At 44.2% G+C, this 22,122-nt stretch overlaps 1 long non-coding RNA gene across 1 annotated transcript; it reads right to left on the bottom strand.

Moving 5' to 3' along the window:
• Nucleotides 1-467: 467 nt before the first annotated feature.
• On the bottom strand, nucleotides 468-16,710 carry LOC144324618 (uncharacterized). The gene is made up of 2 exons (XR_013390051.1): nucleotides 16,252-16,710; nucleotides 468-2,213 (listed from the first exon to the last, which is right to left on the bottom strand). It is a non-coding gene; the product is annotated as an uncharacterized LOC144324618 (long non-coding RNA).
• Nucleotides 16,711-22,122: the final 5,412 nt, after the last annotated feature.

The raw sequence follows: 22,122 nt of genomic DNA, 5'->3' as shown, positions 1-22,122 counted from the left end.
GGTGATGGGTACACAGTAGTTCATTATAAATATATTTATTATTTCCAAACATATTTTGGTATGTGTTTTAAAGTGTCATTACAAAAAGTTTAATGAAAAAAATGCATGCTACCCACAGGTGGCATATTAACTGCATAGTAATAATAACAAATTCAGATCGTACATTGCAGTTTACAGAGCACTTCCCATGTATAATTTACTGTAATCCTAACCTTAGGCCTCCAAGGTGGGTTTTATTATCTCCATTTCACAGGTAACAATTTCAAAATGGTTAAGTCAGTGGCTCAGAGGCCTGGAGCTAGTACAAGGCAACACTAGAATTCAGATTTAAGTCCTTCATCTCTAAGACCCATGCTCTACCTGGTGAGGTAGGAGAAGACTCGATGCTCCTGGTTAAGTCATTTAACTTCCCAGCCTTAGAAAAATGGGAACATACCATTTAACCTGCCTTCTTAGTTGCTGGGAAGTTTGAGTCTGGTAATTTCTAGAGAAGCGCTTTCTACATTGTAAAGTGCCTTATAAATGTATCATATATAGATGTGTCTTCTAGTGGGGGTGGGGGTGGAGGCTTCTACAAAAATGGAAGAAAATGGAGAGAGCTCCAGTGGCTGGTCTTGAGCAATGCAAAGCTTGCTCTTGGCAACTTCTGTATCCCCTTTCTGGAGACCAGCTCACATTCCAAAATCCATCCGTCCCATCAGCATTAACCGATAATGGTTAAGATGCTTTTCCTTATGGTGCATTTGAATGCTTGCCATTGTCCCTGGTGTACTGTGTTATTAGTAGCTTGTGGGGGCAGAGGGCCCCACAACAGTTGTTTATAACTCAAAGTTTTATGGCTAGTTTTTAGGCTAGTAAATGAGTAAGAAGCTGCATGGTCTTTTCTGCTGTTGTCCACAATTCTCTATTAGATTATCTACACTAACTCATCGGTGCCCGTGAATTCTTACCAAGCAACCCTGAAAAACAAAACAAGACACATTTTGGATTCTCCAGTGCGGGGGGGTGGGGGGTGAAAAGTGGAGTGGTACGGTTCAAACTGCTGACGTTAAACAACCACACCAGCTACAGAAACTAAGAAAAAACCTCTTTGGGAACTCGATGTGGACATCTAGACAGCCCCCTCACAATGGTTGCATGCAAAGAACCACTTGAAAACACCTTGCTCTGAAACACACATGCCGTGATTGCAATGTAATTCTGCCAATATATTAGTTATATACCATCAAGAGCATTTAAATATAACTATTTCATTTTAAATACGATAAGCTATTTCACTTGCAATTATTTCTTTTATGGTAATAATTTTAGCCATAAATAACTTTGGAAGTCCCATCATCCCCTGTCTCGATTTTCACAGGCATAATTTAGGAACAACAATAATATTTATTTCATGGGTTAAAAATTCAGTAAGATCATAGGTGTAAAAGTACCTTATGCCTTTCTCAGGGCCTGGCACAAGGCAGATACTACATGTTAGAGCCTCTTTGGATGTGTTTGTTAAGTTGTGCATTTAAGTCTACAGCTGCCATAGGAGCTCGGAGAGGGAGAGTTCTGTGGACAAAGCAGGACCCTCATGTGGTAACTGAACACCAGTACTTAAGACACAAGGCCTGCATGTGTAGCAAAACAGTGTAAAATGCCAATTTTCAAATCTCGGTGCTCAGTATACAGTTGTTCACGGTAGCAGTTGGTTTTTTTCCCCCCACTTTTCTGAATGTTTGGAAATTGTTATAATAAAATGTTAGGAGGCAGGGTTAAAAATAATATCAAGCAGCCCCTCTGAGCTGTCATGGCCATGAGCAGCCTCAGCCGCGTGCATGGAAATCAACTGTCCAGATGGATCAGTCCACGGACACTAGGGAGGGAGAACCAAAGGTAGGGCTGCGCTGGGGGTTCACAGAGGAAGCAGCTCCTTCCTGCCAGGGGCCACAGTGCTGGGACCCCAGCCTCCAGAGGGTCTTGCTCGCGTGCAGCCAAGAAAGTCTGCATCACTTGGAATCTGTGCAGGACTTCTGCCGCCAGACGAGCCACGATCATTTCCACTTCCACTTCCAGCCTGCCTGGGGGAGCCGCATTACCAACAATTACTCTGCTTTCAAAATGGATTTCAACAGCAACTTCTGGAACTTGTGAAAGGTGTCCCCGATCCTCGAGAGTTGGATGAAAGGGTGAAGTTTCAGAACTGCTTGCAAAAGCGAGCCTGAGACGTCCTGAAAATGAAAACAGCGTGTCCATAACTTCTAAGTGCCGTGCAGGTGATTCACTGGGACTCTGATGTCATGTTTTGGTCTGATGGGTCACACAGGGTATCAGTCGGGACAATGGTGCAGTATTTATGCTAAACACAGAGCAGGGGGTTATTATCATACTGAGCAGCGGTTCCCTTAGAATTTAGTGAAATGGGAGTATACATGTATATCTTAACTCTGAACAAAAGTTTAACTATTTTCAATATTATTGAAACCAAGAAAATCTGTTGAGCACCTACAACCTACCATGTCAACATAAGAAAGTACAGCAAACACTACTTTCTCTATAATGCATTATTATGTAATTCCAGGAATGTGTCACATTCCCACCTTCTGCAAGCACAATCTCTCCACCTCCTCTTCCCTATGAAAAATCATTGCATTCTTTACCGTCATCCAAGTATTCAGTCAGAAGAAAGTCGAGACTCTATTCAGCTGGTGAGGAGTTGCCATTACGTCCCATTCTTGTACTGTTTGAGTGGTGTCCTTCGTAAAAAGGGTTTTTAAAGTAAAAATGCCAGCGGTTTGAAAGGATAGAGACTGAAAAGTCCATATCCACATGACATCCCCAGTTTCACTTCTCAGAGGTCAGCCTGGTAACATTTTTGCATATGCTTCTAGAATACTTTATACATGCACTGCACATATGTGACCCATATGCTGACAGCCTACCTCATCTACATGGCTTCCTTTCTTTTGGTCCTCATGCCATGGTTGATGCAAAACTCAGCCCCTTGAGCAGCATTTACAAGAAATCCAATCGTACCAAGTATATTCTGGTGTTTAAAGTATTATTTAAGATGGATGGAGTTGGGGAGTAGGGTCACATTGTCTGGCACAGCATCTCTCACTCAAAACAAGATTATGTTCAATATATATCTCCACCATATATCTTCAGCCCATACTGGGCATATTCTTCTTTGGCCCCTATTCACTGTATCTTGTCAACACACACACACACACACACAGCCACAGTAACTCTGGCATGCTTATTCCAAGGCCTCTGCATCCCCATCCCAATCCCTACCTTCTCCCAGTCCACCCCAGTAAAATATAAAAGTGCAGCACTTTTGATTTACCCCGTCCCTTTGTGATGGACTTTAAAAAAATATATATTTATTTATTCATGAGAGACACAGAGGAAGAGGAGAAGCAAGCTCCCTGCGGGAAGCCCAATGTGTAACTTGGTCCCAGGACCCCGGGATCACACCCTGAGCCAAAGGCAGACTCTCAGTGAGCCACCCAGGTGTCCCTATGATGGACCTTTAGGTTGCTTCTAATTTTCTCTTGCCACATTAAACAATGTCATAATTAATACTGCTGAAGATACGTCTTGTAGGGATCCCTGGGTGGCGCAGCGGTTTGGCGCCTGCCTTTGGCCCAGGGCGCGATCCTGGAGACCCGGGATCGAATCCCACGTCGGGCTCCCGGTGCATGGAGCCTGCTTCTCCCTCTGCCTGTGTCTCTGCCTCTCTCTCTCTCTGTGTGACTATCATAAATAAATAAAAATTTAAAAAAAAAATACGTCTTGTAAACTTGCAGGTTTGTTGTAAACTCTTAAAAGTGCAGTGTCTGAGTCAAGGACATATGCATTCACAATTTGGGTATATTTTGACAAATTGCTGTTTGAAAAATGACATGAATGTCCATGAATGTATGCTCCCACAGTGTCTGGGACCATCTGTTTCACATACCTTGGCCAAGACTAACTACCACCAAACGCTGTCATCTTTACCAATCCAACAATGAAGAGTGGTACCTCATTATTATTTTCATCTGTGCTCCTGTAATGATGAGTATGATTAAGCATCTTTTCATATATTTATGTGCCATTGATCTTTTTTCCCTGCGAACTTATCTCAGCATTGAGATGCTGAGACACCTCCTAGAAAAAGATCTTTTCCCTTTGCTTCCAGGACACTTCCAACTTTTGGTCCTTTGGTTCCTGTTTCCTGTTCCTTTGCTGGCTTCTTTTACTTTACCTCTGGAATGTCACTGTTCTCCAAGATGCCAGCCTCATCCTGCTTGCTTTCCACTAGACACACTTTCATCTCCTCCTCCACTTATTATGTTCTAGACATTCTGTTAGGCCTTCATCATGTGTATTATAACACTCTGAGGTTGGCATTATTGTCCTCCAATTTACAAGTGAGGAAACTGAGGTCACAGATACACTTGCTTAAGTCATGCCATCAAGAAATGATGAAGTAGGATTTGCTGTCCGGGCTATTCCTCGCTCTCACTCACCTTGCCGTGTCCTCATGTACCATCTAACAGGGAGAGAATCCCAAATCTGATTACCACTCCAGGCCTCTCCCCTGGTCTCCAAACCCATATACTCAATTCCTCCATAGAAATCTCTACCTGGACATCTAAAGGAACCTCAAATACAACATGCTCCCCCATGAAACTGCCCTTCCAGTGATGCCTTCCATGGTTAATGGGGTCTTTCAGCTTCCTAGCCTTAGCCAATCAGTCACCAGATTCCAGAGAAACAGCTCAGACTTCCAAACTTGTCTCTCTTTCCCTCTGCTGCCCCTTAGCTCAGGGCCTTGTCATTTCTTGCCCGGAATGTCCCACACTTTCTATTCTCTCTGCCATCAGGCTCTGTGCATTCTAATTTATCCCCACTCTGTTGCCAGAGGTAGCTTTTTCAATAAGCATAGTAATCCATAAATGATTATAATGCTCTTTATCTTATAAGGCTCTTACAAGGAATAAGTAAAATAATCTATATAGAATATATAGCTCATGCTAATTCCTCAATACATATTAGGACTCTTCCCTCCCTCCTAAAATGCAAATCTGGTAATATAAATCCCTCTGGCTGCATAATAAAGTCTACAGACCACATGCGTTCCAAGGTCCTGACCTACTGTCCACCCCTGCTCTGGCCTCATACCTTCTGCTCTAAGCAACCAAAGTCCTTGCTTTTCCTGTCTCTGTGCCTTTGCATTAACTATTCCCTCTGCTTGGAATTCCCTTCCTGCCACTTACCCCATTGGTGAGCATCCTTGAATCTTTAAGATCTAGCTCAAACAGCATCTTCCCCATGATGCCAGCTCTGAATTTCTCCAGCCAGGTCCCTGGGCTCCATCTCTTCCCCCTTTATTTACTTACAACACTGCATTGTAATTTGTCTACCTGCTTCTCTCTGCGACAAGGGTGAGAATCAGGGCCATTTCCTATCCATCTTCAGAATCTCAGCATATGGTACATAGGAGTTCCTTTAAAAATGTGTGTGGAGTTAACGTGTCCCATGTGTTAAAAAGCACCCATGCCCCCTTCTCCCCTCTTCTGGAGCTAGAGTTCTGGAGAAACAGAATCAAAGTCATGCAGCTCGTGAAAGTGCACTGCAGGCTAGAGACCCAGGTCTAGACTCAAAGTCCCTGCCCTGAGGCATGATGCCAGCTGAGTCACCCCAAGCCTCTGAAACCTTTCGTTTAGACCTGGATGTAGGCCTCAGCAGTCTCCCAGACTACTAGGGTCAAAGGATACAATACGTGAGAAGCTAAAATGCAGCCCAAATTTAGTAGAGGTTAGATTTGCTGGCCAAAGGCAGACGAAGAACCATCATTCTTAGGTTGAGAATAAGATCATGACTTAGAATCTAAGTTATAGATGCCTGGACAGAATGCAGGCATTGGAGTCAGATCAATTCAAATTCACAACATCATCCTGCAGTAACAAATTAACCCCCAGATGTCACTGACTTGACGCCACACAGGGCCAGCTTCACTCACAGTACACGTCCACGGAGGCAGGGGTGGGGACCAGCTCCTGCTCTACCCTGTCCTCGGGGACCTGTGCCAACAGAGCACAGGCGACCCATGGCAAAGCAGACATTGAAAGGAGATCATGCAAGAGGGGTCAGGACATGCCCTTGGGATCGACACCTGTGCAAAAGAGCCGTGGCAAATAGGACTGTGTCCAGGGGAGAGGATGAGCTGCATACAGGCCTTCAGCATCCCTGGCCTAACCCCAGGGGACGTCTGCAGCTAGGACAGCCCTCCAGAGCTGCTGGATCCTTATACTTCCACGTTGGTGGTTGGTCGGGGAGGACTGTGGACGAGGGGGCTCTAGAGATGATCCCCGCAGAGAGATGATGCCCTCCGGGACAGGCCGCTGAAGGCTGTCTGCGGACAGCACTCCCTGCTGCCACTCCTGGAGTCAGTCCCTCCGTGGCAGCTCCAAACCTGCCTGGCCCACCCCGGTGACTGTGTCCCAGGTGGCCGTGGGAAGAAGCCATTGCTGCAAGGAGTAGCAGGAGCACCGTGGACACGAGTCAGTGTAGCCTGCAATCTCTCAGGAGTGTGATGCGGCCTCGGCCCGGAGGTGGGAGAGCTAGTGACCTGGGCCACCTGGGCCGGGCTGGGGGGAGGAAGGGATGCTGCTGTGCCCTGGTACCAGCCACCACCGCCCATCCTCCCTACCAGTTGCGGATGATTGAGAAGTCACTTTATCTTTCTGAGCCTCAATTTACCCATATGTAAAACGGGGAGAATAACCCCAACATCATAAGAATGTGAGAAACAGAACCAATGCACATGAAGGATCTGCCACACTGTAAACCATACCGCTGACAATCTGGTTCCAATCTGGAGTCACCTGATAGGTTCTCTTTATTTTATTCTATATTTTAGAACACAACTATGTATGTTTTTTATGTGTCAATATGATGCAAAAAAATTTTTTTAAGGATTTTATTCATTTATTCATGAGAGAGAGAGAGAGAGAGAGAGAGAGAGAGGCAGAGACATAGGCAGAGGGAGAAGCAGGCTCCATGCAGGGAGCCCAATGTGGGACTTGATCCCGGGACCCCAGGATCATGCCCTGAGCCAAAGGCTCAGGCTCAACGGCTAAGCCACCCAGGAGTCTCAACATAACGCTAAAATAAAGATACTCACTGGACACTATGTATTGTTGAAATCCTAAGACAAATTCCAAATAGATAAGTATTTGAATATCTTATATTTGAATATTAAGTATTCATATTAATATATTTCTAAATAGTCTATTGCAATTTTGTAGTACACAGAGGGCACCCAGTAAATGGTTATTATTATTACTTGGAAACTCTTGGCAATCAATCTCATTAATGCCAGGCAAACAATGGATCCAGAATGTGAGTTACCCAGATAAACAGCTCAAGGGTCTAGCTGGAGAAGAGAGCTGACCTATGCCTGTTGACTCACTGTGTAAACACAAGTCAGGGTAATTCACTAACAGCGAGACCTATTTCCTGCAGAGCACTTCCAGCTCCAGCTCCAAATCTAGTCACAGGGGAAGAGGTCAAATATGCTCCCACGGAACCTGTCCCCCTTTCCACTAACCTCTGAGCGATTAGACACTTGCTTGTTGCAATGTCATCAAAATGAGACACGGAAATTCTTCACCTGCCATGAGCTAGACAGAGCTTTTGAGATGCAAACTATAGACATTCTCAGAGGAGAGGAGTGAAACCGAAGAGAGAAGTCACTTTCAAAGAACCATCCCCCTGCCTTCCCTCTCTATACACATGCTAAGCACACAGAGCTTTTGCAATCTGCTACGAAAACAGAATTTTAAAATAAACCCAAGTCTGCTCTCTCAAGTCAGAATCTAGAGGAAGATGGATTTTTGTAAGGTGAATTTGTTTTCCCAAATTAATTTCATTCTCACGCATGCACATCCACACTTATGGGCGCACGTGTGCGCGCACGCACAGACACACGCACGCACATGCATGCACACACACGCAAAATGAGGCATCCATTAATAGGCCAAATACAGACCAGCCAAGTTCACCCTGAGCACAAGAGAGACGGTTGATAATTATGAGACCGGCTTGAAGCTGCATAAAAATAAAACCCACAGAAGCCAGCAGATGGCACTTAATCATAATTCTTCCTATGATTTCTATTAATTGTTAAATATTCTTCATTCTGTCTTCCCAGTAAGATGAATGATATGCTAATATGGGATAGTAAGTAATGTTTTTCCTTTGAGATATTAAATAGGCTTGTTACATGAAATTTCCCCACCTATATAACTAGCCCAAGACCCACTTTCCTCATGCATATATTTATATCACAGTAAGCATATGCATGCCCATATATCTGTGTGCTTCCAAGCATGCAGCACATTTGATAAATGCACGAAGTAAAAGCTCACACCTTCATTTCTTTCCAGAAGCAAATCCAAATCAAGGAGCTGTTGTTCCTGAAACAGTCACATAAAACCATTTAAACCACATTGTCTGCCAAAAATAGAAACATAGAAATACCTCAGGGAGGCCACTTTGGCAATTTCCTTCAGGGCTCCTATTACCAGCATTAACAAGGTGGGCGACCCCTTCCAGGCTGTTGTGCTTCACCTGCCAATTCCTGGATTTCCTCCCCCCCCCCCATTCACCACCCCCCCCCCATGGCTCTCCTTCCTTCTCCCCATGCCTCTACAATGCCTCCCTCTGTTCTGCTAATTCCCCTTCTTTTTTCAGCTTCTCCCATCTTTCATCTCTCCTTCTCCCTCTTAAGCGCTGGAGTTGGTTTCCTAAGTCTTGCAGGGACAGATGCTACACCAGTCAGGGGTCTTGGTTTCTGACACTTGAAATTGACTCTGTTAAGCAGGAAAAAAAATTATTGGAAAGTGATCAAGTAGTTCACAGAATCAACAGGAAGCCGGGAGAATCTGGCTTGGCCAACAGGCAAGAACCAAAGGAGACTGGCACCAGAGAAGACAGCCAAGGTCACACCACTGAAAACTGCTCAGTTGGAACAGTGCCACCCGCACCGCAGCCACCAGCCACTAACGGCCACCACTGCTGCCGCTTGACGGTACTGAATTAGCATGTGCTCACTCCAAGGGCTTGCTTCGTTCCTTCCAGATTCCCAGTCCAAACCAGAGAGCCCAGTGCCAAGACGGGGAGGGCAGGCCGCATGTGTTGCTCTCCAAGAGCAGAGCTGTAGCTCTGGCTCCTCATGAAAGGGGGTTGGGTGCAAAGTGGAGGGCTGAGGAATCTATGGAGAAAGCAGGACAAAGCTGATCTTCGGGGCGCCTGGGTGGCTCAGGGGGTTAAGTGTCTGCCTTTGGCTCAGGTCATGATCCTGGATCCTGCGATCCAGCCCCACATTGGGCTCCCTGCTCAGTGGGGGGCCTGCTTTTCCCTCTCCTTCTGCCTGCCACTCCCCCTGCTTGCGCTCTCTCTCCCTCTTTCTCCCTCTTCCCCTGCCCTCAAATAAATAAAATCTTTAAAAAAGAAAGAAAGAGAAGAAAGCAGATCTCCAGAAACACTCGAGGTTAGGAAACTCCCAGAGCCACAGACACCACTCACTTCAAACCCACCCTCTCTCTGGTGCACAGATGGGAGGTCTGCACTTCTGCTATGTAGGGACAACTTGGGGAACCGGAAAGCTTTGGGGCAGGATACAAATCAATCATGCCGGTTCTAGAAAGACAGACTGAAGTGAATTTCGGCTGATGCTGTAGCCCTACGTGGTCACCTTGATTATTTCCTACATACCCTATTCTAGACAAAGCAAGGAGCCACACTTACTAATTGCAGCACCCTTTGTTTGCCATTTAAATTCCAGCTCCTGAGCACCCTGCCTTTGACCTCCCACATCTTAACCCTTAAAGGAGCAAGTCAAGCTTCTTTCTAGGGATGAAATTTGTAACATGATTCCTGGCTCTGCAGGGGCCTCCTTTCTCCTCCTGCCAGCTGGTCCCAATTATGAGCTGGTTGGGGTAATTTAAGAGTAAGGAGGGTGTCTGTGCAGTAGGAGGAGCGTTCTCTAAGTACTTCGCTTCCCTTAGGATCCCAAGCCCAACTAGAACTAATGGATTCTTTAATATTCTGAATTATGAGGTGATTTTCACCGGTTTTCTAAAAAAAAAGACAGAGAAAAGGAAATAAAATATATAAATAAAACCGCTCGGTAGCGTGCCTGATAACCACTGCCAACACAGAGTGAGAAATGAAGGCAGCTGTTTATATCATTCTGGCAAAGCTCCAACTTCACCTACATATTTTGGGTGCTTGCCTCAATTTTCCTCTGTGCTTTAACACAGTAGGCCTGTGTTGCAGCAAGTTTCCTTTGTGATAGGTGACACCCGGGTGCACCACTGGGGAAGTCCAGTTTTAAAGGGCCACAAGCCTATCTGAGGTCAAGTTAATGTTTGGCCAACTTAGTGTTTATTGAGCATCTATTACAGCAAGGCCCTGCCAGTCCTGCAAATTCAAAACTAGATACAACTCACTGTCTAGGAAGATGGATCTCATCCAACCAGTGGCATTCCAGGGTGGCGGAGGGTAGAAGAGTCAGCCTTTGGCTAGGAGGAGCATTTTGTCACTGACATTGTTTAGGATCACCATAGTACATGGTGATAATACTAACCAGATGGCTTTAAGTTGGTTTTATTATTTTTAAACTCTCTACAGACTAATACACTCCTTATTGGCTGCACCTGGGCCGACTTCTCCCACAGGCCCCTTGGCCATAGCCTTCTGCTTCCAACCACTCCCCCAACTTAGGCCATCAGGGGCAGTCTGAGTAGGTGTAGGAGGGAGAAATAATGCATTTGAAGACAGAAATGTGACCGGAAGACAAGGGCCCATCTCTGAGTGGGCATGAGCTCCCCTGGTGGGTTAATGCCAGTGTTAGTGGGGGAGACTTCATTGTTGTGGGGCCTGTCTGAGGCACTCCCTCGCCCTCACCCCTTGAGTCACATTGTTGGCATTTCTGCGCCAGCTTCTTTCCTCGCTAAGTTATTATTTTCTGTCTTTGGGCCCAAGTGTTTTCACTTGTAGAAGAACTAAAAACTGTCATTCCTTAAAAAAAAAAAAAAAAAAAAAAAAAACAAAGAAAACAAAACAAAACAAAAAAAACAACTGTCCTTCCTGGAAGGATTATTGTAAGGATTAAACAGTAGAGCATATGTAAAGCACCCAGCACATGGTAAGCACTCAATAAAGGTTACCTGTTATTATTATTCCTTTTTTTTTCTTTTGAGAAGAGTCTTCATTTTATATGTGTAACACCAGTAACCAATTAAATGGGAAGCATGCCACATGGTTAAATTGCCAATGCTTTGTTGCTAATTTTTAAAATCAGTGTGAGGGTTTTTTTAAGTATAGTAGACGCATAATGCTACATTAGTTTCAGGTGTACAACATAGTCTATACATTACGCTATGCTCACTACAAGTGTGGCTACCATCTGTCACCATACTACGTTATTACCATATCTGACTATATCCCTTATGTTGTGCCTTTTATTCCCATGACTTATTCATTCCATAGCTGGGAGCCTGGGTCTCCCACTCCCCTTCACCCATTTTGTCCTTCTCCCTTTGTCATTATTCTATTAGAAGACATGAGGTATACGGTGCTTAATTCCAAGGAATAATTTTTTTAAAATCTTTCCATAAAATTCAAGCTCATGAATTAGGTTGTAGACAATAAAAAAAAAAAAAAAAGAGAGAGAAGGAACCCAGGAGACAGGCAGAAGTATGTACCCTGGTCAGCTTTATTCTTTTTTTTTTTGAGAGAGAGAGAGCAGTACGTGAGTTCATGCGGGAGGTGCAGAGGGAGAGAGGGATAATCCAATGTGGCGCTTGATCTCATGAGCCTAAGATCACAACCTGAGTCAAAACCAAGAACTGAACACTTAATGACTGAGCCACCCAGATGCCCCTGCACATGTAATTCTGAGGGACTCTTGCCTGAGCACTACCTCCCACTCTGATACAGGAATGGCCAGGAGATACAGGGTGGAGAGGTTAGTTCTTTCCTTACACCATATTACCCATATTCACCACTACCTATTGAGATTTAGTTCCTAAATTATTACACCAACAATTGCCAAGTGGTGACTTCCTTATACCACTATATCTTCTGCATTTATTCGTGACAGTCTACTGTAAGAAATAATTTTCCTCATTTTTTCATTTATATCTCTACATGGACCTACAGGTTTCCATTTTATTCAATGGGTTATCGTTATTTTGATCTTCAAATTGTCCCAAAGTTGATCAACAGAAGCCCCCTTCTAGACTGTTTCTGTGTCTTCTGATACATCCTCATCATTCTTGGAGAAATTCCTTACATTCTGGTACAACAAAATGTTCTTATACCATCTTGATCTTTCCCTGCCCCACTCCTGGAATCAGCCATTTGTTCAAGGAAGCCAATGTCTCTGATGGTGGAGAGTAGTGCTGGAAACTGACATCCGAGCACAAGGAATTCTTGTTGCTACATGGGGTATCAATCCTTCTAGGTTCTTTCCCTGGACAGAGCTAGCAAACACATATGTGTACACATACACACACGTTTATTTTATTTTATGTATTTATTCATGAGAGAGGCAGAGACACAGGCAGAGGGAGAAGCAGGCTCCCTTCAGGGATGCAGGACTCGATCCCAGGACCCCAGGATTATGACCTGAGCCAAAGGCAGACACTCAACCACTGAGTGACCCAGGTGCCCTATACACACACATTTATATTTCCTTTCATTTCCTGTCTATCCTCTATCCATCTGTCCATCCATCTATCCTCTATCTATCCATCCATCTATCTACTTATCTGTCCCACAATTTACACTGATAGATCCAGCTACAATCCAACACCATAACGTTTATTTTTGTTTCCCCTTGCCCTATGTGTGCCTCCCTTCTCCAAGAGAAATAAACCTGGCTTCCATTAGCTCAACCTACCTCTAGATAGCCCATCTCTCAACACCACTGACTCACGCCACACACGACCACCCCTCCTTGAGCTTGCAGTTCCCATGTTCATGGTTTTTTTTTTTTTTTTTTTTTATGAAGAAAGAAAGCAGGGATGCCTGGGTGGCTCAGTGTTTGAGCATCTGCCTTTGGCTCAGGGCGTGATCCCACGGTCCCGGGATCGAGTCCCACGGGATCGAGTCCCACATCAGGCTCCCTGCATGGAGCCTGCTTCTCCCTCTGCCTATGTCTCTGCCTCTCTCTCTCTCTCTCTCATGAATAAATAAATAAAATCTAAAAAGAAAGAAAGAAAGTGAAAAAGCCAATCAATTTTTTTCCAAGACAGGAAGTAAAAGGAAGAGAAAGGAAAGGGATGGAAAAGAGGAGAGCTGGGTCACTTTTTTATTTGCATGCTTAAAAAAACACTCCAGAAGATTTGTGGAGAAAGACTTGCAAGTAAACAAGAATAGATTCACCACCACTGACTCATCTTGGCATTCCTAGCACTTTGGTAGCACGTTTTCAGAGAGGCACTATATAAATGTTTGGAGAAGGAAGGAAGGGTGGGAGAGAAGATAAAAAGGGAGAGAGAGGGACCAGAGGTTTCCCCCAAGGGATACACCACAGAGGAACTTGTGGTTTGCTTTTCTATGGTGGAAGTTGCCTCTTTCTATAGTCAAGGATAGAAAATCACATTGAAGTGCTCTGTGAAAATCTCTTAAGTGGCTTCCTGCAGTCCATACAAATGGAGTAGGGTTAGGCCATTGTCCTGTTGAGGGGTAAATCATCCTGAACCAGATATTCCTTGCTCAGTGACAAGCCACTCACAATCTCTTTTACTTCTATAAATGTAGGACAAGTGGGCCCTTTGTCCTGGGAGAAGTTGTAACAGAATTTTTTTCCTCCCTCACCGCTCCCCACCACTGAAAACCTTCCTCATTCTTTTATTTTATTTTTATTTATTTATGATAGTCACACACAGAGAGAGAGAGAGAGGCAGAGACACAGGCAGAGGGAGAAGCAGGCTCCATGCACCGGGAGCCCGACGTGGGATTCGATCCCGGGTCTCCAGGATCGTGCCCTGGGCCAAAGGCAGGCGCCAAACCGCTGCGCCACCCAGGGATCCCAACCTTCCTCATTCTTTCACATGTAGATGAAGACATTCTGGAACCTGAGGACCTGTTTTCCTGAAAGCCCAGTGCCTCCTGGGAGGGAAAGGATTAAAATCCATGACCCTGCTCCCTGAGGTTCAAAATTAAGAGTCTATTGTTCGGTGGCATGACTCGGGCTAGGCAGTAAAGTTCCCGTGAGGCTACAGTGCACCTGGCATCTCTAGCTCTTGGTAGCAAGCCTCACAAGAGGGTGGGATCCTCCTTAAGTCAGATGAGTCCTCCAGGTAGCAAAGGCTGGCACCTGGCCTGAACTTACTACTTACAGCTAGCATGATTCCAGGGGGGTGGCTGTTTGTGTGCGTGGACAAAAGAGTTGACTGGTAAGAGCTGTAAACCAGAGGTGTTCTGGAACGGGTTCCTACTGGCTTGCGAGAACTCACTGTCAACTTGTCAGGAGTTTTGCCAGCCAGTTGTTCAATGTACCCATTATTAAATATTCAATGATGTAAACTTTCAACTAAATCATTATATTAAAAAAAAGGGTAATAAATACTCAAAACTCATCACTTACTAATTATTTGACCACATCTTACTATTTTTTTATGCTCCTGAGATTATATACATCTCTTGTAGCTGCATAATGGAGACTTTATACCTACTGTGGTGGACTGCTACACACCTGCAACTCTGCCTTTAGTGCCATGGTGTTGGTAGCTTGCAAGCAGCCATGGTGGGAGTATTTACACCATGAGAATTGGCAAACTATCAATCAGCACCCCCTCCTCTCCCTCCAGCCAGTTGCCAAACAGTTAGCTGCACTTCTTTGACCAACCCTTGAGACTTATTCATTCTGTCAGCCTTTATCGACTGAGATCAGCTAGGGTGCAGGTCCTCACAACTGAGCACACTAACAGGGTGGATCCTGAAGGAACTGGAGCAGTGGACTCAGGTACTATCTCTATCCTCCAGGCTTGGAAGATTCTGGAATTGCTTCAGCTTCCTGAAATTTTTGCCTTCTACCAGGAAGACTCAACAAACTATGAAGTTTCTATTCCAACTTTTCTTCTACCAAGTTTCTAAGTCACCTTGTGGCAATATTGCTCCCCAGTCCAAATCTCTGCTCTTGTGTGTCCGTGAAATGCCTTGAGGGAGGAACAAAATGAAGGACCCCAGGATCTTTCTTCTGAACAGTCCTGGCCTTTGGTTGAGGTGTGTCTATCACAAAACATAACTCTGGTGAGTGGACCAGCCCTCAGAAAGATGCTATCACAAGGCATAGCATTGCATTGTCAAACCAGTTGCTGTTACAAGAGGGGCTTGGCACAACTTCCACGTTTTGAAACATGACTTATGTTGGCCAATCTCTGTTCAGTAGCTAGCATCTCTCTGCCCAGTGAGCACATTAAGAGAGGAGCAAACTGGACTGGACACTCATTTTCCCTCTAGAATTCCTGGACATAATATGGTGGTTACAAACATGGAGGGGAAAAGCTCTCCCTTTAGACTTCCTGTGTATCACCAACATACAGAGTCATGAATAACATGCTCTGGAAACCAACTGGACACATTATTTGCATCTCCAACTGGGTAGAGAGAGAGCCCACTTCAACAGGAAGGAACAAAGGACATAAATTAGGAATTAGGGAAGAGCACCAAATATTCTTCCTCAGTCTACTTCCTCCCCACTATCCTCCATCTCAATTAATGGTATTTTCATTTTCCAATGGCTCAGATCTTGTTATCATCCTTGATTCCTCTCTTTCTCAGCCCAAATTCAAACCGTTATCACCTACACTTTCAAAATAAACCCAGAATTCAACCTCTCCTCACCATTTCCCACTGCCATCACCCACCTAAGCCATCATCACATCCCTCCTGTACAGTCACAAAGGCTCCTAACGGGCCTATGTTTACCTTCTCTATTTTCTTTTCTTTTTTTTTTTTAAGACTTTATTTATTTATTCATGAGAAACACACAGAGGGAGGCAGAGACACAGGCAGAGGGAGAAGCAGGCTCCCTGTAGGGAGCCCGATGTGGGACTTGATCCCAGGATCCCAGAATCTTGCCCTGAGCTGAAGACAGATACTCAACTGTTGAACTACCCAGGTATCCTGACCTTCTCTGTTTTCAACACAACAACTGGAGTGATCTTGTCCAGTCACAGGCCAAATGACATCACTCACCAACTCGAAGTCTTCCAGTAGCTCTCATCTCATCCAGAATGAAGGCCAAAGTCCTTCCTCTGACCCACAAGGCCCTGCCGATCTGCACCCCCACCCTCTTCAACCTCTATCACCAGCTACTTCTCCCCCCTTCACTCTGTCCCGGCTGTATTTGCCTCTGCTATTCGTGATTTTCCCAGAGACACTTCCACTTCAGGGCTTTTACAGTTACCATTTGCCCCTTGAGATGCTCTCCAAGTAGCTGCATGGGTGACCCTTCATTTCTGACTCACAAGTCATCTTCTCAGTGATCTTTCCCCAGTCACCTTAACCAAACTTCCCTCAACCCCCACTCCTCCATAGTTTGTATTTCTCCTTTCTACTTTATTTTCTCACCCTGGCTTTTATTACTATTTGTTTATTGACTATCTGGCCTGCTAGACTGTGGATTCATGAGGAAACAGATTTTCATTTGTTTTGTTCACTCTCCAAATTCTAGGACAGTGTCTGGCTCATCTCAATTGCCTATTGCTATGTCATAAAGCATCCTGAAGTATAGTGACTGAAACAATAGCTTGTTCTAATCTCACAATCCCATGGGTTGACTGGGCTTGGCTGGGTGGTTCTTCACTGGGAGTCTTTCATGTGGTTGGAGCCCATGGTATCTAAAGAATACAGCTGGCCCCTGATGCTCACTGCTGGCTAAAAGTTTGGCTGGGGTGGTGGTCTGGAGTGCCTTCACATGACATTACCTCTCCAATTTCATTGGAGGGGGGGTGACATCTACCACAGCATTCAAGAAGTATCTGTGGGCAGAAGGAAGGCAGGAAGGGAGCGGAGGTGGTAGTAGAGAAGTGAGTGGAACTTTGGAAAGACGGAAATGAGGAAGGAAGGGAGAGAGGGGTATAGGAGGGAGAGAGGGGGAAAACGGAGCTCCACTTCCATTTCTGAGTGTGATGATTACATGTGATAGCCCTGGAATAAAACCCTTCTCCTGCTAGACTCTCCTTTCCCATCTTCGTCAAGCTACACAATGACCTGGCTTAGAAGCAGAGATTCATCCAACGCTGCATATCAGAACTTGGAGTGCTCTTGGCAGAATCTTTTACAATTTATACCCCAAGTTCCAATTTGAACCAAGGCATATTTCCAAGGGAAGAACAACACAGCACTTCATCTTGATGTAGCTTGTTCCCCTTGGTAATTTCAAAGCAGTTTTATAAACAAGCACTATCATTGTACAAGAAAGGAAACGGAAGGGCGCTGGTAACATTTAGGTAACCAAGAGCAAAATCACTGAATCAATGCTATACAGAGGTGATTAAATAATGATGTGGAATCAGAGGCAGGCTTCAACAGCGTCAAATTAATAAAATATACTTTGAAAGAAATAGAATATGAAAATTTCCATATAAAAACTGCAGCCAATGGAGATATAAGGAGTTAAGAAATAAAAATAGGTTTATACCAAACTAGATGGAACAAAATTTAAACAGTTGTTGGGATATTAAGAATGGATTTGCTTTTAAAACAGTTTGGAATAGTTTAGTCATTTTCCAGAGCCACAGATATTCTGTGCCAGTTGGGAAATTTTTCCTAAACCAACCTGGCAGACAGTTGTCTAATAAGGGAGCTTTGCAGACAAGCTCCCTGGCTAAAACCCAGAGAAGTAAATGAATTTGGGTTTCTGAAGCTCCAGTATCTCACTACAGAGGGTTAGATATTAGTGTTTCCTAGAGAGACTGACAATAATGTAAATTGTGGTGTAACAGAATGTGAATTCCCTGAACATGGAATTCTCCTCTAACTTATATATCAAGGGCAAGGTGACATCTTGTTTACTTCCATTTGTGGCCTAAGTCACTTTTGGTCTTCAGTCTCCAAAATATCCTCATCTTAAGGAAGTTGGGATAACTCAAGCAAGTCATTTCTCATGTAATAGTTAAAATTAACTTTGGCACAGGAGGTTGAACTCTTCTTACCCTTCTCCCCTATGAAACAAAGAACAAAAACAAAAAAACACAGTGGCTTAAACAACATGGAAGTTTATTTCTCTTTTCAATGAGCCTGGTCAAGTAGTTCACCGATTATAAAGTGCTCCACAGTATCAGTGACTCAGATTTCTTTCTTTCTTTTCTTTTTTTTTAAGATTTTATTTATTCATGAGAGACCCACAGAGAGAGGCAGAGACACAGACAGAGGGAGAAGCAGTCTTCCTGTGGGGAGCCTGATGCTAGACTTGTTTCCAGGACCCCAGGATCATACCCTGAGCCAAAGGCAGACACTCAACCACTGAGCCATCCAGGTGCCCCAGGGACTCAGATTTCTTTTCCTTAATTTTCTGCCTTGTATGAAATCCCATGATGATACCAAATCATCTCATAGTCCAAAATGGCTGCTTCAGCTCCAGCCCTTTCATTGCACTCCAGAGAAAGAAGAAAAAGATAAAGAGAAGGAAACTCACCCTTCCTTTAAGAACACTTGCTAAAAGGTGCGCACACTGCTACTTACATCCAATTGACCAAATCTTAATCATGTGAACTTATGTAGCTGGAAGGGAGTCAGGAAGACTGGGAAATGGAGTCTTTCCAGCAGCATTTGCCTGCTTAAATATTAAGTATTCAACACTCTAAAATCAAGGAAAACAAATGTTTTCAGACAATTTAGCAGTCTCTGCCATAGTTTGCCCCTTTGACTTCCCCAAAATATATGGGTACCCTTCTTTTACATGCGGGATATATTCCCTCCCCAAAAGAAGAAACACCAAAATTGTATCAAGGGACTACCTCCAGCTTAAAATTAAAATCAGTGGATGATGTATAGTCTCTTGGCGTGAGTCCAGAGATGATGTTCCATGGTCTTGCAAACCATCAATTAAAAACTAGTTATCTGCCCCCTACCACACTACATACACAGTGATGGAGTTAGAACCTGAAAACCACCATTAAAACTACCATTCAGAAAATGGGAAAGCCCAAGAAGTCGCAGTGTACAGCAATGATCAAATCCTGCTGAGCAAGAATAGAAGAGGCCAACTTCTCAAACAGAAGAGGCCAGCCAACTGTCCTCTGGGAGGCTCCCCTGTGTCCATTATCTCTCATGGCCCTAGCTGAGGGATGGAGCAGGGAGTATGCACTCTGCACAGCTTTCATAGCTTGTTTTGGAAGGTGGAGGGTGGTGGAGGCACAAGGCTTGCTTTGGCACTGAACAGTCATTGGCGTTTGCAGATTCGGTCTATGGTTCCTCTGGGAATGCAATTCTTTCAAAACTCGGTAGGCCTCTCTTCCATTTGCCTTCCATCAGTCCCATGCATAAGGAACAACAGCCCAAGATCTTGTCTAAAAATGGTGTTTGAAGGTGAAGACTCAGGTTTTTACTTACAGACATTTGTCCTCTGCCCATCCCTCCCTCCAGTTTAACAGCAGTTAGTTGAGCTACCCCAAAACAGTACATTTTAGAAGGAAAGCGATACCTTTAATTGGATATTAACAGCTAAGCTGTCACCCATCGTCTAGCAGAGAGCTTTTAACGGCACTCACCAGAATGAAACTTACTACGGTTTTAGAGCCACTGCTTATGGATGGATATTTTGGGCAGGGGCGGGTGTCAGAATATCTATCTTCTTCACTTTTAAGTTCCCAAACCACGAGACTGCTAGTCAATTTAAATGGCAGGCAAAAGGTGGGAAGCATATCCCTTCTCACTGTCCTAACATCTTATAAATTGGATAGATTTAGCTTTAGTAGCTTTTTCTACTCTTCCTGCTATTCAAGGATTTTAGGATTGTGTAATGACAAGACTCCCCAAACCCCAAATCCCAATACCAACTTATGTCTTAGCTAAGATGGGCAACATGGCTCCTGGAATAGACCTAAGCATTTAATCATGCTAAGACAAAAGAAGTGAATTTCCCTTTGACATAACTGATGGGGATAGGTGCTCCAGAGATTTCGGGTCCCAGACCATACGAGGCCATCTTCAGAAACAAAGCAGCTGGACTAATATTAGTGAATAGGCTGACTAATAGGCTGACAGCCTATTAGTGAATAGGCTGTCTCTTTTCCCAGACCCTGGCCTCTGAAGAGGTCTTGAGAGAACCTACCCACAACCTGCACAGCAGATTGTTATTTTGCTATGCAAAATTCAAAGTTTTTAACTAATAGAGTTTCATGAGAATGACAATAGAGCATCCATATAAGAGAATGTCCATTCCCAGGACGCCTGGGTGGCTCAGTGGTTGAGCATCTGCCTTTGACTCGGGGCGTGATCCCAGGGTCCTGGGGTCGAGTCTGGCATCGAGGTCCCCTCAGGGGGCCTGCTTCTCCTTCTGCCTGTGTCTCTGCCTCTGTGTGTGTGTCTCTCATGAATAAATAAATAAAATCTATAAGCATATAGCACTGCCATTATTAGTACATTATAGTCATTCGAGATGAGATTATCATTTTTGCCTTTTTTAAAATCATTTTTGCTTTTTATTTGTTATTAAGAAGACAATGTGTGCTCCACTAAGTTTGAAAAATACAGAGTTAGGAAGGAGAAAAATCAGCTGAACTCCTACTACCTGGGATGACACTGTCAATGTTATATCTCGATGACTTCATTATAGTCGTCCTCTTTCTATCAGGCTATTATTTTTAAGGCTGTGGACCACGAGGTACCCTTTGATTCTATTACACACAGGCAGTCCCCCCGCCCCCGTGTTACGGAAGGGAAGCCAGAAGTCATCAGTGTGAAAAATAACTCCTCCATTAGAAACAAAAGGGCTTTGTTAATATATTCCAAGTTTCAAGGGACTAGAGAGTAGCCTTTCCTAAATTAGGAGGCATTGGGATGATCCAGGGGCGTGGGTGAGACTAGGGCTTCTGTAGATGTTGAGCCAATTCACAATCTCGCCTCAGGCGAGTTCTGCTGAGGAACGTCCAGTGCTCATTCCAGTCAATAGGGTATTCTAGTCACAGAGGGGTTGTGAGATTTGGCAGAGAGCACAAAGCAAGAAATGCAGACAGAAACACTTAAAAAATTGCAACTTGGCACAGGGCAGAAATAAAACCCCAAACTCTGGATTTACATATTCTGACATACCCAGTCAAACTGGAACAAACATCAAAAATTTAAATTGGACAGCCACCAGTCAGGACTTATTTCTTCCCCCATGGACTACGTAGGAATTGGCACTCAAGGACGATATTTATAATAATCAGTGATAATCTGATAATAGAATAACAGATCAGTTTGTCATTTTTAATTTCTATACCTCCCCTCGCTGTTATTGCCACTTAGACATTTTGCATTCGTCTTTAAAATGTAAATTTACCTGCAGCTACTCATGCTGCCTATTTGAAAGCCTGTCAAACCGAGATAAAAGAACGCCTCACCAAGGCAAGTCTGAGATCTTCGTCTCAATCAGTAAAATCTTCCGTGGAACCTTGCACTACTCAAGCAAGACAGATCTGAGCTCCTGATATGGTTAGAAAATGTGACCTACTTTAAAACCCAGCAGTGTGTGTGTGATGAAATGAAAGTGAATTGTTTTGCTGAAATCTGACACTAAAAATAGGGCACCGGATCCTTCCCCTGCTGGAAAAAAAAAAAAAAAAGGCATTAAAATGAGTGTGTGTCTGTATGTCTGGGAATATGTCTCCATAGCAACCATTGTCCCACCTACCCTATCAACAGCATTACCCCTTGCTACAGAAAGAGGTCAGATGAACGCCTTTCCCCAAACCCCTCCCAATCCCTTGCTCCATGAAATCTAATTAAAGAGTGAAATGAATTTTAGTGATGGTTCTTGAGGCTGGGAGAAGCCCAAGGTTGGGGGAAGAGGATGGGAAGATGGCTGGGGAGAGGGACCTGGAGACCTGCCCTTCCACCTCAGAGCCGCAACACACAACT

The sequence above is a fragment of the Canis aureus genome, chromosome 12, assembly GCF_053574225.1.
Source record: "Canis aureus isolate CA01 chromosome 12, VMU_Caureus_v.1.0, whole genome shotgun sequence".
In the NCBI taxonomy this organism is placed as follows: Eukaryota; Metazoa; Chordata; class Mammalia; order Carnivora; family Canidae; genus Canis; species Canis aureus.
This window is presented reverse-complemented; position numbering and strand designations above follow the sequence as displayed.